Below are 21,113 nucleotides of genomic sequence, written 5' to 3'. Positions count from 1 at the left end.
AATAAACAACACACTTGGACCTTTTCTGTTATTATTGAGAACTTTCTGGCAGAAGCAGATTTACACAAGGGAGCTTAATGAATGACCTAGAATACCATCATTTAAAGAGCATAAAATGTTAAATAAAAAAAAAAAGTGCTTCATTCAACATGCTTAGTATTTTTTAAAATCAATAAATACCATCAAATAGCTTAAGACCAAAGTATATAAGAAGATGGTGAAAGAAGAATTATAGCACTTTATAAAATGTATTTCATTCCTTTGCATATGATGTATTATATACTCTGCTTGGTTATATATTTAGAATCATTTCTTATTTCGGTTGTGTTTGAGTTTTCTCTCCAGTAAGTGTTTGAGTTCTTTAAGGTAACACGTCTTCAGTTCTTCAGTATCTGTCACAGAATTTCTGGACAGAGAAGCATGTGTTTCTTAATTGCTATGGATAAGGTATTACTTTAAAAGTATTCTTTTCTAGTATCTCATTATTTGATTTTTAAAAAAAGAGTAGATAGAGGAACCATTTTCAATGTAACTAAGAAATTCTTGTCTATTTTTTAAAGTTAGGACTGGGTAAGATAGAGCCAGGGTTCTTTAGGGGTAACACCTTGAATAAAAGCTAAGCAGTTCCCTATTTGTTTTGAGTAATTGCTAATGAATAATGGGTATTTCAGTACTTCTGTACTCAGCATTTCTGTGTATTTGGTAAATAAGATATTGGGATGATAATTGAATGTTGGAGTTTTGTCAAAGCAAATTTGATTTTTAGGTTACATTTGTTTATATGATACAGAATTTGTAAATGTGACTTCTCAACCCTTTATCAAGGTATACTGTTACTTTAATCTCTGTGTAAACAATTCCTTTCTTAAAATTGCTATGTGGCATAGATTTTTTTGAGAGAGAGAAAGAGAGAGCGTGCAAGAGTGAGGGGGAGCTGCAGAGAGGAGAGAGAGAATCTTAAGCAGGCTCTATGCTCAGCGCAGAGCCTGTCACAGGGCTCAATCTCACAACCCTGAAATTATGACCTGAGCCAAAATGAAGAGTCAGATGCTTAACTGACTGAACCACCCAGGCACTCCTGCATAGATTTCTTTTTAAAAATATTTTTAAAAATATTTTAATTATTTCTTTTAGAGAGAGAGCAAGCAAGCAGGAGGAGGGAGAGGAAGAGAAAGAATTCCAAGCAGACTCCACACTGAGCACAGAGCCCGACAGGGGGCTGGATCTCATGACCCTGAGATCATACCTGAGTTGAAACCGAAAGTCGGATTCCAGATTTGTTTTTAAATTAAGTCTTTATTCTCAGAGTCATTTGGCAACTAAATGACTCATGGTACCCCTTCTCTTAGAAGCTAAAATTGGTGATACCCTGAGGATGTGCAAAACAAAATAAAGCAACAAAAAAACTCTAGTGATCAGAATTAGACAACATAAATATTCTTAATGAGGATATCTTCTGAATTATCAGAATAAACCAGTATTTATATTTTCCTGCTAGATTTAAAAAAAAAAAACACCCAAGACATTTTTTTTTTGACAAGTTGTACCTGATGCTGGTGTTAGTCATTCAGTACACCACAGAGCGCCAACAAGCTATATATGTGTAAACTACAGAGACTTTTAAAAAGTACATTCCATTCATGATAAAAATATTCAGCAAGTGAGGAATAGGAAGGAGTTTCTACCTAATGAGGGCAGCTATGAAAAAACCACAGGCGAACATCATGCTTGATGGTGAAGGACTAAATGAATGCTTTCCCCTAAGATCAGAAGCAAAATAAGGATACATACTTCTGCCACTTCTGTTCAGCATTGTATTTGAGGTTCTTGCTAGGGCACTTTAGTAAGAAAAAGAAAAAGCATCCAGATTGGTCAGAAAGAAGTGAAACTGGGCAGCCCGGGTGGCTCAGCAATTTAGCACTGCCTTTGGCCCAGGGTGGGATCCTGGGGGCCCGGACTCCCTGCCTGGAGACTGCTCTCCCTCTGCCTGTGTCTCTGCCTGTCTCTCTGTCTCTCATGAATAAATAAATAAAAAATCTTAAAAAAAAAAAAAGTAAAACTATGTTTGCAGATATGTAAAGAAATCCACTATTAAATTTGATGAGTTCAGCAAGATAGAGAATCAATGTTAAAAAAATCGGTTGTATTTTTAGGTAGTAAAATTGATAAATTATAAGAAACCAGTTCAATTTACAGTAGCGTCAAAAGAAGTAAAATATGTAACATTTAACAATAAATTTGATTGCTTAATAAATTTAATGAAAGAAGCACAAAACTGGGATCCCTGGGTGGCGCAGCAGTTTGGCGCCTGCCTTTGGCCCAGGGCGCGATCCTGGAGACCCGGGATCGAATCCCACGTCGGGCTCCCGGTGCATGGAGCCTGCTTCTCCCTCTGCCTATGTCTTTGCTTCTCTCTCTCTCTCTCTGTGTGTGTGACTATCATAAATAAATAAAAAATTAAAAAATTTAAAAAAAGAAGCACAAAACTTCTGGAAATTACAAGACATTAAATTAGACCTAAATTAAAGAAGACCTAAATAAATGGAGAGACATTCCATGTTCATGGATTAAAAGACTTAATATTGTTTTAGGTGGCAGTACTCTTGTCATACACAGGTTCAGTGTGATCTCCATCAAAATTTCAACTGCCTTTTTGCAGGAATTGATAAACTGATCTTAAAATTTATATGGAAATGTAAGGGATCTGTATTAGTTTTCTAGGACTGACATAAAGTACCCAAAACCAGGTGGCTTAAAACAAGAGAAGTTTATTGTTTCATAGTTTCATAAGCTAGAAATCAAAAATCAAGATGTTGGACAAGCGATGTGCTGACAGCTGTAGGGAAGAATCCTTCCTTGCCTCTTAGAGTTTCTGGTATTTGCCAACAGTTGTTGCATTCCTTAGCTTGTACGTGCATCACTCCATTCACCTGGATGTCTTCTCCCTGTATGTCTTCACATTATCTTCCCTTTGCATGTGATTGTGTGCAAAAGTCCCCTTATTATTAGGACACCAGTTACCTTGGGTTAGAGGCCACCCGAATAACCTCATTTTAACTTGATTACCTCTATAGCCCCTGTTTCTAAAGTCACATTCTGAGATACTTGGGTTAGAAAAAAATAAACCCTGACATTTATGATCAGTTGGTTTTGAAAAGGATACCAAGACAAGTTGGAAAAGAATAGTCTTTTCCACAGTCTGGAACAAATGGATATCCACATGTAAAAGCAGTGAAGTTGAACTACTTCATACCATATACAAAGATTATCTCAAAATAGATTAAAGACCTGTGTGAAGAGCTAAACATAAAACTCTTAGGAGAAAGAAGGAGTTAAATCTTTGTGACTTTAAATTAGACAGTGGCTTCTTAGATGTCACATCAATAGCACAAGCAACAAAAAGAAATAAATTGAACATTATCAAAAATAAAAACATTTATGCATCAAAACACCGTCAAGAAATAGAAAAGACAATCTACAGAAAGAAAATATTTGCAAATTGTGTATCTGATAGAGGACTTGTACCTAGAAAATATAAATAAATCTTATAACTCGATAAGAAAGACAAAGTAATTCAATTAAAATTTGGCACAGACATTTCTACAAAGAAAATAAATTGTCCATAAACACATGAAAAGATGTTTAACATCATTAGCCATCAGGAAAATCTAAATCAATGATACAGTGAAATACAACTTTACATCCCCTGGAATAGCTAGAATCATAAGTCACAATATCAAGTTTGTGAGGATGTAGATAAATTAGAACCTTCAGAAACTGTGGATGAAAATGGAAAACAGTGCAGCTGCTTTGGAAAGCAACGAGATAGTACCTTACATAGTTAGAGATCAGGTGACCATATGATCCAGCAGTTTCAGATATATAATAGTGTTCATGTACATGAATGTTCATAGCTTCATTATTTATAATAGCCAGAGAGTAGAAACACCGGAATGTCTGTCAGATGATGGAGAAACAAAATGTGGTATATCCATACAATGGAATATTATTGAGTAATCCTGAGAAATCAAAATGTACCATATAACATGGTTGAAACTGAAAAACGCTCTAAGTGAAAGAAGCCAATCATTAAAGACCACGTGATTCCATTTATATATTGTGTCCAAAATCAGCAAATCTATAGAGCTAGAAAGTGGATTAGTGTTTCCCTGGGACTAGCGGGATGGAAGGATTTGAGGATGATGGGTAAGGGGTGCAGAGTTTCTCTTTTGTGTAACAAAAATGTTCTGAAATTGTGATGATGGATGCACGATCCTGTGAATATATTACAAATCATTGAATTGTGCACTTTAAGTGGGTGAATTATGTGAATCACAACTTAATACATCTGTTTGAAAAAGTATATTCCAGTTCGTATTGTAATATTATAAGCCTAGGGACACTTCATTTTAGGGAAACATAAACACATGGATATTTAAATAACAAAAGAGATGGTAATACATAAGCTGGTATATATGGATTGATGGTATAGATCTGTACTGTTCAGTAAAAATATATTACAAGGCACATAAATAATTAAAATTTTCTAATTGCCACATTAAAAATTAAGTACAATTAATTTGGGTAATATATTTAACCCCATATATAAAAATTAACATTTCAACATGTAATACATATAAAAATTATTGAAATACTTTACATTCTATTTTTTATACTAAGTCTCATCATCTGTTAGGTATTATAGTACATCTCAATTCAGACTAATCACTTTCTGGTCTTTAATAGCTTCAATTTTAGTTAGTGACTATTAAATAGCACAAGTAGAATCAGTGTCACTCGCAGGAAAAATAATCATTGTAGTTTAGAATGGTTAGGAAAGCACAGAGGATATGATACTTGAGTTTATTTTGGTCTTTCATTCATTCATTTATTGATTCAGTCATCCATTCACCTGAGAGATTTTGAGCTCTTTATATGAAAATTGGTGAAAAATGCAGACGTGTCTTAACTCTTTGTGGACAGCACATTGAACAGTTAATTATACAATTATTAGAGTAGGTTGCTTAAGAAATAGTGGAAAGAGTTTATAGGCTTAGGGTTAAACACTCCATGGAAAACAAAAGGTGATAATAACTGCATTGTGGGAGTAAGTGAAGTACGATATACCCAACGCTGTACTTGTCAGGTGTTTAATAAGTACTTTTTTCCTTCTCTCCTTCTATTTCATACTGTGTCCCTTGTTGAATGCATCAGTCTGGGCATGGGGAAAAGAGGGTTAGAATGTGGCAGAGTCCAAAAACAAGCTGGTTACCCAGGGACTCAAATGAACTCTTCTGTTTATCCTCAGCCTTCTTTCACTAGAGTCCTACTTCTTGGACCCAGAACTCAGATTTGTGCAATTAGTACTAAGGCCTATTTAACCATTGTTAGGTGGGTTTTTGTGGGCTCTTTTAAGAATATAGATTACTACTTTTTCTGGAAATTTTTATGTATGTTTCATTCCAAAATATTATATTATTTAAAATATGAAACCTCTATATTAGTGGTCTCTTGTTTATTCACATTAGAAAGCATTTTAGGAATATTTTGAGAAGTGTTGAAATTAAAACTTTTTTTGAAAATCCAGACCTTCTGTTACATTTCTTAGTATTCTGGTCCTTGTATTTTTACATTATAAGATAACTCGAAACTATACCATATCCTTTTTTTTTTTTTTTTTTTTTAAGATTTTATTTATTTATTCGAGAGAGGGTAGGGGGAGGCAGAGGGAGACGCAGGCTCCATGCAGGGAGCCTGACGTGGGACTTGATCCCTGGTCTCCAGGATCACGCCCTGGGCCGAAGGCGGCGCTAAACCACTGAGCCACCCAGGCTGCCCCATATCCTTTTAAAATAAGGATTATCAAATCTAAATATTAAATGTAGCTATATGTTTGAGATGAATTATAGGGACATTATTGTATATTAAAATTTAGATCGAATCTTTTGTGTGTTAACTATATGGTTGTGGGCAATCCCATTCATTGATTGATTTTTTTTTTATTCATTCCAAAGATGTAGTTTGTATGCTTAATATGGTTAGGATATTATTTGTGTATTTACTTATTTACAAATAATAAGTGTTTTGAAGAAAAAGAACTAGTTACTGTGAGAGGATAACAGAGGAAATTTAGATTTGGATAGAGAAGTCATCTCTGTGGAAATGACTTTTAAGCTGAAGCCTAAAGGATAAAAAGGAATGGGCTAATGGGCTAGAAAAAACATTTTAGGCAAAGTGAAACATCATATAAGAAGTCCCGAAGAGGCAAAGAGCTTTGTGTATTCAATAAATTGAAAGAAGCGTAGTGTAACGAATTATAGTGAGCAAGAGGAAGAATGGCTTGAGAGTCAAACCAGTCTTGTAAAACATTTTGAAGCCCTGCCAGTGTTTTAATCAGAGGAATGAGATAGACAAGTGTAACTTTTTTTTTTTTTTTTTGAGAGAGAGAGAGAGAGAGAGAGAGAGAACAAGCACCCATGTGAGGGTGGGAGGGGCTGAGGGAGACAGAATTTTAAGCAGGCTCCATCCAGCATAGAGACTGATGCAGGGCTCAATTTTGTGACCCTGAGATCGTGACCTGGGCTGAAACCCAGAGTTTGGTGCTTGACTGAGCTACTCAGGTGCCCCGACAAGTGTAATTCTGAAGTAGAAAGTGGATTATAAAAGGTTCAAAGAATAGTCTGGGCTACAGAAGTAAGTTGGAGAACCAACAGGTCTCAAATGATAATTCAAATGCCAAGTATTTTAAGTTCTGGGAATGCCTAAAATAATTTGGGGAGATTATAGAGACAGAAGAGAAAGGAAATCTAGGAACAAACTTAGAACTCCAACATTTAGAATTTGGTAGAGGAGGAAGCAACATAGGGCCTCAAGTAATCAGAAATGGGTTTTTTGTTGTTGTAGATGACCATAGGTCCTGAAATGGGAATAAAGAGCAAGGAGGATGTTATTTTGAGATGTGTGGAGTAATTGAATAACCTTAGCCTTTGTGAGATTTATGAAAGTAGTGTCTTTGAGGTAGTTACATTTTTCTTAAGGCTGGAAGGTGGAGTTTGTTGGTTACAGACTGGTAATTGAGAGGACATTCCAGAAAGGGCAGGAATGAGGAATTGACTCAGATAAGATGGATATGTAGAGTAGATTCAGGAATATATAATAACAAATGGGAAAGGCTTGCATTTCTGGTGAAGACTTAGGTAAACAAAGATATGACGTGGTAGATTTAGTCCTTGAAATCTTTCATAGGCTGGAGGGATCTATGGCTGTAGTGTTGAGACAGTTTTAAATAGTTTTTGGGGGAGGAACAGTTTTTGGTGAGGTAAATCAGCTTTAGCAGGTTCCATTTGTGATGTGGTAAGGCTCTGGGCTGGCCTCTTCAATTCTTTCATCTGTTAAATAGTTATATCTCCTTGATTGTTCTAGGATTTAAAAGAATAGTCACAGGATGGTTCATAAAAGTTGAATCTGAATACAGATATAACGGTTTAGGAAATTTTTTAGACATACATCATAATTTATGATTTATTACGCTTATTTTCTTGTCATTCTTTTCTGTATTGTGTACAAGAATCAGTGCTTATTTGGAACAGTAAACATTGACCATGAAGGAGGCACTCAATCCATTTCTTCATAATGCTTTTATGCTGAATTTTAGAACTAAGGATAAGTTATTCAGGTAGTATACATTTGCTCATTTTTACTTTAAATAGTTCCCTAAGCATGCTTGGATTTTTTAGACCCCAGTGAAGAAATGTTAGATTATAATAATACTTTATGAAAAGAGTTATCTTCTTAGAACTTTAAGCAAATTCATCTTTTAAAAAATTACATACTTAGTTGTAGAGAATTCAAAAATTACAGAGAGGTACAAAAAAGAAAATAAAATTAACCTGTATTCTCATCATCCAGAGAAAACTCCTGTTTATATTTTGGTGTAATTGTCTATGTAACATTTGTTTACAAAATTGGAATCACATAGTGCATAGCAGTTTGTAACCTGCTTTTTCATGTAATCTTATATCATGAATATTTTCTTACAAAGTTCCTTCAGTATTCTTTGAAAATGTAATTTTAATGGCTGTTAAATACTCTGTCCAGTGTGAACATATATTTACCTAATGATTCTGTTATTGGGCATGTATATTGGTTCCAGTTTAGTGATACTATATATAGTGCTTCATTGAGTATCTATAATAGAAGTCAATCATTTTTTCTTAGTTTTTGATTACTTTTTTCCCTACCATATTCCTGGCAAGGGAAATACTAGGTGAAAGGCTTTGTTTGTTGTTGCTGCTGCTACTTTTTAGGAAAATTATACTTAATCAAAGCAGGAGCTCATATAAAACAGGACTTCATATTTAAGAATATACGTGTGTATGTGTGTATGATGTTATTTATTGCTCTATTCCAACCATGGTTGATTTGTGTATAGACTTGTGTAGAGACCCCCTTGAAATAGCAAATCCTTACAGGGGCTCTTTGGCTCATATTGAAAACTACTACTGGAGTTTTAAACCTTCAGTTCTCTCCTTATGTACACCTTACCTTTTATGACTCTTGCTCCAGCAGATACCTTCTTGCTGTTCCTAATACTTCTTTATTCAGTGACTTTTTTTTTCTAATATCCTTGTTTGATATGTAGGAACAATGTAAAGGCATTTTTAACAGTTTTCAAATATTAATCCTCCAACAATGATGAGTAAAATTGTAAACTGATAAAATCTTTCTAAGAACTCATTTGGCAAGAGCTAATTAATTGTGTTCAAGAATGCCTAATTTTATTTTACTTTGAGTATTGACTTAAAAAAAAATTGATTGGGGCACCTGGGTGGCTCTGTGGTTGAGTGCCTGCCTTTGGCTCAGGTCATGATCCCAGGGTCCTGGGATCGAGTCCCATATCAGGCTCCCCACAGGGAGCCTGCTTCCCCCTCTGCCTATGTCTCTCTCTCTCTCTGTGTCTCTCATGAATAAATAAATAAAAATCTTTAAAAGTAAATAAATAAAATTTTAAGAATTTGTTGATTTGCTAGGTAAAAAATGGTAGATTTGGGGATGGGAAGAATGACTAAAAGAATAAGTTCCTTCTTTCTCACCCTGTAACTGAGTAGAAATTGGAAGGTGAGAAATATGCTGTAAAACCTAGTGTTTGAAATTTATGCTTTTCTTTTGGCTGTCATGGACCCATCCATTTTCAGAGCTGAAAGGAGATCTAAAAGTTTATATTTATTCAGTTCTTTCAGTTTACAGAGGGTAACTGAGGTCTACAAAGGAGGTTTCTTGACTTCCCAAAGTCATGAGCCAAACAATAGTAGAAAAAAGCTTGGCCTGTTTTTTTGTAACTAGTCTTTTGTTTTTTCCATAATTGTCTCCTCCTTGCTTGTAGGTGACTAAGTTTTTTTGTTTTGGATGCTTTATAGAATCTTTTTTTAATTCAGTCATTTTGAGTCCATTCTTTTTGGTATACTCTATATCTTTTTGTTCTATAGGTACAATTTGCTCATTTTCAAGGAAATTTGTATCTTTGAATACTTTTTCTGTTCACTTGCTGAAATGCATTCTTGAAACAATAATTATCATTATGTTGAATCGTTTTTGTTTTCCACATTTATTATCATCTCCAGAATTATTTTCGTTTCTTCATTGATTCCCTCTACATTACTGTGACTTCCTTTCTTCCCTGTATGGATATTTTACCCAGTCTCTTCTGTCCATTACTGTTTCTAGTTTATTAGATCTCTGCTGGTTTGGGTAAACTAAGAAACAAATTGAGAACTGTGGTAGCTGAAAATGGCCCTGCAAAACATATTCACATCAGATTCTGGCAATCTGTGAATGTTACCTTATTTGGAAAAAGGGTTTTTGCAGATTGCAATTAATTTAAGGATTTTGAAATGAGATCATCCTGAATTATCTGGGTGGGATCTAAATCCAACTGAAAGGTCCCCTTATAAGAGATACACAGAAGAGAACAAACACAGGAGGAGGCTCTGTGACTATCGAGTCAGAGATTGGTTGGAATGATGCGTCCATGAAGCGTCCAAGTCAAGTAACATGGACAGCTACCTGAAGCTAGAAGAGACAAGGAATACATTCTGACAGCCTACAGAGGGAATACAGCCCAGAATAATTTCTGTTGTTTTAAGCAACCCAGTTTATTGTAATTTGTTACTGCAGCCACAGGAAACGAATACAAGGACCAAAACAATTTTCTTTTCAAAAATTTTCTGTTGTCTTATGACCTTATCTTTGTATTCTTGTTTTAGTTATTTTATGTTCTTACCAAGTTCTCTTATAACACTGAACTCTCAGAAGGAATTTTTTCCTGTCTTTAGATTATTTTCTTCCAGATACAGTTTTTGGTATGGCTTTTGCATGTTTTTCCTGTAGTTGTGTTCATGTCAGTGTTTTGTTCCTTCTTTCTTTCTTTCAGAGATTTTATTTATTTGACAGAGTGAAAGAGCAAGATAAGCAGGGGGAGGGGCAGAGAAGGAGAGGAAGAAGCAGGCTCCCCACAGAGCAGGGATTTCCCCACTCTTGGGGCTTGATCCCAGAACCCTAAGATCATGACACAAGCCGAAGGCAGACTCTCAACCAACTGAACCATGCAGGTTCCCCTGTTTTCAACTTTCTTATGGTTAAATTGAGCAGCTCTGCGGAGAACTTTTGTTGTGATATAATATTCATTAGTGAGTTCTTCCTCTTTTTCACCTTATCTTGGGTATCTTTATGATCTAAGAATGTGGCTGTTGTTTTTAACTTACTTTTCTGTAGTTTGAGGGGATGTGGTAGTGAGGTAAATAGAGAAGTTCCCTAGCCAGTGCAGTCCTTTCTGCACATCTTTTCCACCACCAAGCCAGGAGTACATTCCATTTTTGCGGGTTTTTGTTTCTTTTCTCAACTTTAGTACATTATACATTAACCTGGCGGATGGTGGCCTTTCTGTCTTTGCTGAGGTTCACTGGCTTTTGTAAAAAACATTTAGCTGTATCCTCCACATTTTAGGGAGGATATATTTTTATCTTATTTTTAACAGCTTTATTAAAATACAATTTACATACCATAAAATTGACTGATTTAAAGTATACAATTCAGTTACTTTCAGTATTTATATGGGGTTGTGCACCTGTCACCATAATCTAATTTTAGAACATTTTCGTCATCCCCAAAGGAAATATCTTAACCCATTAGTAGTTACTCCCTGTTTCCTCCCCATCTCCCTCCTCAGCCCTTGGTAACTACTAACTTACCATCCATTTCCATAGATTTGCTTATTCTGGACCTCATATAAATAGGATCATGAATAATATGGTCTTTTGTGACTGACTACCCTTTTTTATTCCCATCTTTTGCTGAATTCCTTCAGTGTCTTTCTTTTTCTGTGCCTTTATTATTTTTTCCCACCTCATTGTCCTTAAGTCCCCTTCAACTTTTCAAGCTAAAACTGAAATATCACTTTCTCAAGGCAACCCAACCCTGATTAGATTCAGATCCTTCATTATAGGTTCCCTTGCATCCAGTAATTCTCTTTTATATAATCGTACCTCAGTTAATACATAACTGGACAATTATTGTGTAAATAATATTTGTTATTATTAGGCTGTATGTCTGTGAGAAAGGGAGTTTATAATTTATTGTTGAATTGTGACAGTCTAGTCTAGGGAGAAATAAATACTTGAGGGAATATGTTCATGTGCTCAACCCAGTGGAAGGGGAAAGAAGTTTTCAGAGAAGAGGGAGGGTTTATGTGTATTAACTATTCATGTAGGAATGCTATTCATAGTTGAAAATGTAAGCTGGAAAATTAGAAAGTTAGTGGTTCATTTGGCTTTGTGTACATGTATTGGACCGATACCATAAGAATTGTTTTCACACTCTTTCAGAAGTAAGAAATCTGGGAAATTTCTTATTAGGAAAACCTAAGATGTCCAGGTTAATTTCTGGAGTCCACTTATTTTGTTGGCCAGGTTGTCTGGAATATTTACCCAAGAAGTCGAATAACACAACTAAAATATTCTCTTTATTTGGAATTCAGTTTTCTAAGGACATTTGTAAATCATCAGATCCTGTCTACTTGGGACACAGTTAATTGCAGGAGGATGTTGCTTCACTTGCTTTTTTTTTTTTTTGTATTGGAGTTCAATTTGCAATCTGCCAATGTATAGCATATCACTCTGTGCTCATCCCGTCAAGTGCCCCCCTCAGTGCCTGTCACCCAGTCACCGCAACCCCCCACCCACCTCCCTTTCCACTACCCCTTGTTCGTTTCCCAGAGTTAGGAGTCTCTCATGTTCTGTCATCCTCACTGATATTTTTACTCATTTGTCTCCTTTCCCCTTTATTCCCTTTTGTATTTTTTATATTCCCCAAATGAATGAGACCATATAATGCTTGTCCTTCGATTGACTTATTTCACTCAGCATAATACCCTCCAGTTCCATCCACGTCGAAGCAAATGGTGGGTATTTGTTGTAATATTCCATTGTATACATATACCACAGCATCTTTATCCATTCATCTCTTGACGGACACCGAGGCTCCTTCCACAGTTTGGCTGTTGTGGACATTGCTGCTATGAACATCGCGGTGCAGGTGTCCCGGCGTTTCACTGCATCTGTTATCTTTGGGGTAAATCCCCAGCAGTGCAATTGCTTAGTTGTAGGGCAGTTCTATTTTCAGTTCTTTGAGGAACCTCCACACAGTGTTCCAGAGTGGCTGCACCAGTTCACTCACATTCCCACCAACAGTGCAAGAGGGTTCCCCTTTCTCCACATCCTCTCCAACATTTGTTGTTTCCTGTCTTGTTAATATTCACCATTTTCACTGATGTGAGGTGGTATCTCATTGTGGTTTTGATTTGTATTTCCCTGATGGCATTCACTTGCTTTTTGATGGATGTTATTAATGAAATTGGCGAGGTTCAGTTGCTTTTATGGGCTTCTGAAGTTCACCATTTCTTCTCTATCTGCCATCGTGCCTGGATTGTTAGGTACATTTGTTCTCTTCTCTGTTTACTTTGCTCTCTTTTGGGTAATGTAGGTACTTGGACAGAGGAGTGCAATGGTGGGTTATGTGTATAGGGTCTCAATATGGGGTAAATAGTATTTTTCTTCTTGATGAAATTTAAAGTGACACTTTAATGGATTAGATGGCTTTCTATTGACCTTGCCGATCTATAGAACTATTTATCAAATCTCTGAATCCTTAAACTACATCTACTGTAATATTCTTCAATGGGTATGTAGTTTCAGTTTTATGATGGAAATTAGTGAGAAAATAGGATGACTCTACAAATATTTATTTTGTAGCTAACTTTTATTAAAATACATTTTGTCTGTGAAGTACCAGTGTTGTACAGAATGGAGAGTTGTATTGGATAGAGTCTTGGAGGAGCTCAGCTTGGAAAAGTTTTCAGTGGATTTTTGGTTCTGTTATTTCCATATGTTCATACAAGGATGTTTTTAAAGATTTTTATATCTTTATTTCTATACATGATTTGAGTTAATTTAGTAATCTAGGCATTGACTAGTTAGTATCTTTTCCTCTTTGGCCTTTTCTTAGAAGCAGGTTGATACATTAGTGATAGAGTTGACACTTGGAATTAGAACAGCTGTTTTAATGTAGCCTTTTTTAATAGTTTGTAATCTCTAGTAAGTTTCTTAACTTCTTGGAATCTGTTTCCTCATCTGTGAGATGGAGGTAATTTCATACATTTCACAGGATTGTTCTGATTAAGTGAGGCTTTAGTTAAAATAATCGGTAAGGTATCTGGCCCTATTATGTTATAAGAAATACTGAACCCATATTTTGAATAAATATTGAATCTGGATTCATTAATAAGTAAATAAATGCTCTTTCAACAGAAATTCCCATGAACGAAGGGGCCTTCTTGATCTTACTCATTTTTTGTAACCCTAGTTCTTAGCAGTCTGGTACACAGATAGTGCTTATTAAGCATGTGATGAATTAATCAATAATGACAATGTATTTGAACCAAAAATTCTATTGTATATTCTTTCCTTTTCTGTTCTTTAGAATTTTGAAACTTTCTGTCATCCTAACACTCACCATTGATAGGAGAGAATACTTACAAAATAGGATATGCATAACATAAACATATATATGAGAATTACTAATTTACAAAGCTACATAGGTGTGATTTATTTCCAGTACAAGTACTGGAAGTATAGGATTGCATCTCTTGCTTTCATTTTAAATGGAACTCACTTTTCCACTGATTTCCTTTTAACAGCGCAGAAGCGTTATTGGAGGTATGGTTAAAAAAAGGAATTTCTCCAGCAGTCAGTGTTAGCTGACTCACGCTGGTCCTGTCCCAGTTTATCATTAGGTCAAGTAGGTAATAGTAGGAGGTGATAAAGACCAAGGTTAGGAATATATAGTCATTTCCCAAAGATAAAAGTTCTTTTTCAAGAGAAAGTGTTTCCTACCTTTAAGTCCTCTTGACTTCTGTCACTTGAAGTAATGAGTCAGCAGTGTGGAAAGTACTCTGCCCTGGCATGAGGTGTACTCAGCATACTCTTCTAAGATCCACTGGCAAGAGGATTAGCCATACTTCTTAGGCTAGTGACAATAGGAACCAAGACTTATTATAGTCCCACTGCGAGTGTAGGAATTTATCATTCCAGTGGCCTTTATTTAACAGAACCCAGTTAGCATCTCTTCCTTTTTTTTTTTTAGCATCTCTTCTAACAGAGCTTTGTAGGGAGAAATGCTAAGTGGACTCTACTTTGTGAATTTACCCAGTTATCTGTTGGTACTGTTCTGTAGAGTGATGAGCCTAGGACTTGTCCTTTGCCCTATTTGCATGATACTGCTAGGTTCTCTAAAGTCCATCTTTATGGGGAGAGTTTGAGGGGATATTAAGCTAGTTTTTAGAGGGAAGAAGCGGGGGCAAACATAAAAACCAATATGTATTTTATTCCAACTAATTAGAATCAGTGGGGACAATGTTATTTAATATATTTATGTCATAAGTATATTCATTATTAACTATAAATGCAGCATCACTATTCATATAGTTGTAACTGAAGACTATACTTTCAGGGATCATTTCTATAGTTTGTAACATATAGTTGTAACTGTAAACTAAAAATTAATCACTATTTGAAAGTTTGTGTGTTACCCCTTGCAGAAATGGAATTAATCACTGAATTCATGAGATTTTTGTAAAGCTCTTACGAGCTACCCTACCTCATTTCCACTTCAACAGTTTAATAAGTTATAATATTTTAAGTGTATTTTCTCCTCAGGTTATACAGAAAAGTTTTAGCCTGTTAACAAATTGTGTTCTAAAAGTTCATCACTTGCTTCGGAAATTAGAACATCTTTTTCCTTTGAAAGTTTAAGTATGCAAAATAAAAATGAATAGGTTCTCAGGAAAACTTAAACCGTGACTTAGCTCAGATATTTATGTGTTTATAGTGATACTGAAGTAGTACACTTTCCAATACCTATAAAAATGGAAACAAATCAAGCCATTTATTTCTGTTCCAAAATAAATTCACAAAAATAACCGTCCAGTATAACCACACATTTTAAGTAAATGTCCTCACACCTTTTAAGATGTACTGCAAAAATATCTTGTACTATAAAACTGCTTCATTTTGCCTCAGATATAAGGTTCCATGAGACAATCTAAAATGAATAAAAGCCAGAATTTTGAGGAAAATCAATATCAATGAACTGACAGCATACATTTAAGTACCTGAGCAGATATATCAGAATACAAAGTAATAATTCACTGGTTAACAAGACCTGCTACTTTTGCAGAAATACAAGGAATGTTTACTGCCTTTTTTTGGTGGGGGTGTGGGGGCGGGGTTTATTCTAAATAGGAAATATTGGGAACTGAAAAAGGAGAAGCATGAATTTTCTGATCAATAAACAAAAAAATGAATGTGAAGACTAAACCTCTCTATATAGTTTTGGGAATCTACTGTTGATTTGGCTAACCTACATTATATTACTTTTCAGAAGTTTAAAAATAGAGCATATCTGTTAAAGAAGAAGAAAGAGGAGGAAGTGGAGAAGGAAGAATTGGATTTATTTTTTTTTAAATATTCCAAATGGGGCACTGAGATAGCTCAGTTGGTTAAGCCTCTGCCTTCGGCTGAAGTCATAATCCTGGGTCCTAGGATCAAGTACTGAGTCAGGGTCTTGTATAGCAGGGAACCTGCTTCTCTCTCTCCCCCTCGCTCTCCTGCTACTGTTCTCTTGCTCCCTCGCTATCTCAAATGAATAAATAAAAATTTTAAAAATAATAATAATAAATAATACTCCAAATGTATATGAGTGGTGGCTGCTGTCCCACATCACGAAAAACTAACTCTGAAAATAGATGCATATATAAACACCAAAGTAGCTCACTGTTCCTTATACACAGTGCTAATCAGCTTCCAAAGATACCCAGGACCAGCAACTAACCAATTAAGGGATATCTAACCCAGTACACTTTCTTATCATCTTCTCTCTCCCGCAACAGTAATCTTCATATTGTTATGTTCTGCCCTCCCTTAAATTTGCATTATTCTTCTGTCATTAAATCTACCTCAGGTAATATCCTAGGTTACTCTACCTTCTTTTTTTTTCCCCTTAAATCTTAGAGGAAACCTAACATATTACATATTATGTTACATATGTTGTTCATGGTTCATAAGTAAAATAATATTTAAGTTTAGGCTGTTGAAAATTAGCAGGATTCATTCTGGGTTTTGGTTTGTTTGGTTTAAAGTAAAACATTTGTAAAGAAACTATGAAAATCGAGTCAATTAAAATTAGTTTGAAAGAAATATGGATATTTTGAATTAAAACTTTTCACTATCTAATAGATACTTGTATCAGAACCTACTGTAAAGTATTTGAAATTTTCAGTTTTGCTGAAAATGGAAAGTTGATTTTAGGACCTCAGCTCCTATGTATTGCTTTTATGGCATGGTCTTAAAGCAAAGTAATATAGTAGGGTATTGATTTTAAATAGCTCTGAATCCTGTGGGTGCAACTTTTTGAAGGGAGTAGTTACCTGGGGTAAATTAACCAAACCTTTTGAACACCTTGGTTTCTTCTGTTTGTTAAATGATTTTCATGTGTATGTCACAAGGTTATTGTAGGGATTAAATGGTATTCTGATTCTTTCTCAAAGTATGGTTGTTGGAACTGCATTAAGAATTAGGGGGTGGATAGGGTGCCTGAGTGGTACAATCAGTTATGCATCTGACTCTTGGTTTGGCTCAGGTTGTGATCTGAGGGTCATGAGATCTGGCCAAGTTGGGCTCCACATTTAGCGTGGAGTCTTCTTGAGATTCTCCCTTCCTCTCCCTGCTGCTTCCACTTGAGCATGTGTGTTCTCTCTCTCTCTCAAATAAATATGTTTTTGGGATCCCTGGGTGGCGCAGCGGTTTGGTGCCTGCCTTTGGCCCAGGGCGTGATCCTGGAGACCCGGGATCGAATCCCACATCGGGCTCCCGGTGCATGGAGCCTGCTTCTCCCTCTGCCTGTGTCTCTGCCTCTCTCTCTCTGTCTGTGACTATCATAAATAAAAAAAATAGAATAAAATAAAATAAAAATAAAAATTTTTAAAAAAGAATTACTGGGGGTAGTTATTAAAAATGCAGTTTTCTGAGCCCCACCGCACACCTGCTGAGTCTCTCTTGGGGTGACATTCTTCATTTTCAGTAAACTTTCCCGCGTGCTTATTCCTCTGCTGTGAGTGATTCTTACAACTGTAAAGGGTACTCAAAGAATATTCTTACATATAGAGGTGTCTAGGTGGCTCAATCAGTTAAGCACTCAACTCTTGATTTTGGCTTGAGTCATCATGTTCTCACGGTGGTGGGAGCAAGCCGCAGGTTGGGCTCTTGTGCTCAGCAGGGAGCCTGCTTGAGATTCTCTCTCTCCCTCTCCCTGTGCCCCTTCCCCTGCTCATGCACACACCTACTCTCCATCTCAAATAAATAAATAAGTAAATCTTTAAAAATAAAAAAGAATATACTTATATATAAATTGATATAAATTGAACTTCATACCTCAGAGGTATCCCCTACCCAGTTCTTATTCATTGCTGCATATTGATGCCTCAAAGAAACCAGAATTACTTAGAAAATGGTATGAACAGATTAATTCTATCTATAAATAAATACACATGTGGCAAAAATTAGGTCATTTGTTTTGGGTTCATGTTGTTACCAGATTTCCAGTAAGCAATCCACTCTTCTTTATTTTTTTTTAAAGATTTTATTTATTTATTCATGACAGATATAGGGAGAGAGAGAGAGGCAGAGGGAGAAGCAGGCTCCATGCTGGGAGCCCCACATGGGACTCGATCCCCGGGATCGCACCCTGGGCCAAAGGCAGGCGCCAAACCGCTGAGCCACCCAGGGATCCCCTCCACTCTTCTTTAAAGCCATTATATATACCTTATCCCTAGAGATTTGTATCTGATGGATGGCAAGCATAAGAACAAGTAGACACACTGCTTAATGTTCAGCATTAAATAGTTCCCAAATCCCAATAATTGTGCTTGAATAATTCTACATAAATTTAGCAGCAAACCTTTGCTGAGCATTTGCATTGTGCTGAACCCTGTGCTATTAGCATTAGGGAAATGTAAATGATTCAGATAATGTCTGCTTTCCTAAGAGCTCCTTAGTCAAGTTGAGGGACTCAGACTCTTAATAATTATAGAACATTGTGATAAGCACTGTATGTAGTAGGGCATGTACTGAGTGTTGAAAGAGAGTAGCAGGGCAAAGGAATGTTTTTTTTTCTATTTCCACTGCCAATAATTCAAAGTTCAGAGAAACTATAATTTATTGAGCGCACTCTGTGGAGCATGCACTTAAAAACATGCCCCACTTCTGTTATTTAATCATTGCAACAGCCCTATGAAGTAGCAGCGATCTCCATTTTATAGATACAAAGTGGTAGAATAAATATGTGATTCAAACCTTGATAAGACTTTAGAGCCCATGTCATACTATTACGCCTCCAGCAGAAAAACTTAACCGAATTTTTTTTTCCTTAAAGGGAATTTTGGGTCTTTCAGAATTGATACTTGTTAATCCCATTGGAATGGTATATTCCTGTGATTTAAAATGTGGTGTTGGGCAGCCCCGGTGGCGCAGCGGTTGGTGCCGCCTGCAGCCCACCCGGGATCGAGTCTCATGTCAGGCTCCCTGTGTGGAGCCTGCTTCTTCCTCTGCCTGTGTCTCTGCCTCTCTCTCTCTTTCTCTGTGTCTCTATGAATAAATAAATAAAATCTTTTCAAAAAAATGTGGTGCTATTGTACTGTCAGAGATTCTGGAATCTCTTGTGTCTGATGTTTATTCTTTGCCACGCTGTTTTCCTTTCTGTTTCTAGAAGTGGCATATAAGGAAACTTGTCCAAAAGTCGGTCCATGGGTGACATCTGTCCATTTTGTTTTCCCTGCCTCTCCTTTTATTTACTCTTCCTATCCCCAAAGGAAATTTTAGTAATTTTTTTGTTTTATTTTTCCAATCCTTTACAGAGAATCATGTGGAAATGAATGGTGCCTGTGGGCAAAGGCTCTGCCGGAAAGATATTTATCATATCTAGGTTTCATAGAAATGGCTTTGAATTTTTTATCATGCTCTTGATCATTGGAGTTGATTTGACTGATGGAGCTGCTTGATTGGCCTTTCTTTCTCTCTTTCTTTCTTTCTTTCTTTCTTTCTTTCTTTCTTTCTTTCTTTCTTTCTTCTCTCTCTCTTCTCTCTCTTCTTTCTCTTTCTTTTTTCTTTCTTCTTTCTTTCTTTCTTTCTTTCTTTCTTCTTTCTTTCTCCTTCTTCCTTCCTTCCTTCCTTCCTTCCTTCCTTCCTTCCTTCCTTCCTTCCTTCCTTCCTCCCTCCCTCCCTCCCTCCCTCCCTCCCTCCCTCCCTCCCTCCCTCCCTCCCTTCCTTCCTTTCTTCCTTCCTTTCCTCTTCCTTCCTTCCTTCCAAGTCTCACTCCAAGGCTGTGAGCAGATGCACTCTGGCTAGAGCTTCTGGGTCATAGAGTCCCTGTTTCATGACAAGAATAAGTTTATTTTTGAATTTGTCCCAACTCTCATTCTATGGACCCTCAGTTCCTTATCTTTATATATTTTGCCTGTTTTTTAAAAGATTTTTAAAAATTTTTTCATTTATGAAAGACAGACACACACACACACACACACACACACACACACACACACACACGCAGAGGGAGAAGCAGGCTCCGTGCTGGGAGCCCAAAGTGGGACTCGATCCCAGGGCTCTAGGATCATGCCCTGCCAAAGGCAGGCGCTAAACCGCTGAGCCACCCCGGGATCCCCTATTTTGCCTATTTTGATGTTGTTTTCATGTTTTTAAACTGTCTTGTTTGGGGAGAACACTTTGCCTTAGTAGATGTTCATTAGCCAGTCACTTAAGATAGAGTATTTGAACTTTGATATTAAAACTTGAAAATTTGACATAGTCAGTGTTTCCCCTTCATACAATCTTAATCATGCCTCAAAATGAGGTTCTTTTTGATTCTTTTGAGTTACTTATATATTTTTGAATAGAGTCTTTGCCCTGTTGTTTAAATATACATAAAAATAGCTGTTACTTCTATTTGATATAGAGAAACAATGTGTAGTGTTTACCCTACTGTTGTTAGGTAAAAAACACTTAATAATACTTCACATCTCTTTATAGTCACAGTGGTGTTCTGGTTTCTCTGCGCTTTGTTACAGACTTTTAACTTTCAGATATTTCTAAATGGAGAGGTTATTCTTGAGTTAAAGGAGGATTTTTAGACCCATTATTAACTTTTTTCATTTTGTGTAGGTAGTGTGGCTTATTGACGCCTTTACAAGCCTTATAGTTAAAAAGTGTAGTTGTTGCTTTTCCTCAACTCTGAGTCTCAAGAAACATCAAATCAAACAGCCAAAGTATGAATGAGATTTATCATTCGTATAAAATTAGAATGTCAGTATCAGATACCTCCTAAATATTTAAATACGGTTGAAGTGGCCTTTTGTTTTGGGGATGCTCATGCCACACTTTGGTTGTGGTCAGTGGTACACTGTAACATTTGTTCCTCTCAAAGTGAATTGGTTTGAGGAGTGACTTCAGAAGACA

The 21,113-nt window shown here is 36.2% G+C and overlaps 1 protein-coding gene and 1 pseudogene across 4 annotated transcripts in view; both read left to right on the top strand.

Moving 5' to 3' along the window:
• GSK3B (glycogen synthase kinase 3 beta) overlaps positions 1-21,113 on the top strand; it is a 201,296-nt gene that overhangs the window by 36,778 nt on the left and 143,405 nt on the right. The window lies entirely within an intron of this gene.
• LOC112641657 (small nucleolar RNA U3) lies at positions 15,045-15,124 on the top strand (annotated as a pseudogene).

This window comes from Canis lupus, chromosome 33, assembly GCF_003254725.2.
Source record: "Canis lupus dingo isolate Sandy chromosome 33, ASM325472v2, whole genome shotgun sequence".
In the NCBI taxonomy this organism is placed as follows: Eukaryota; Metazoa; Chordata; class Mammalia; order Carnivora; family Canidae; genus Canis; species Canis lupus.
The sequence above is the reverse complement of the archived record's forward strand: the minus strand, read 5'-3'. Positions and strand labels throughout refer to the sequence as shown.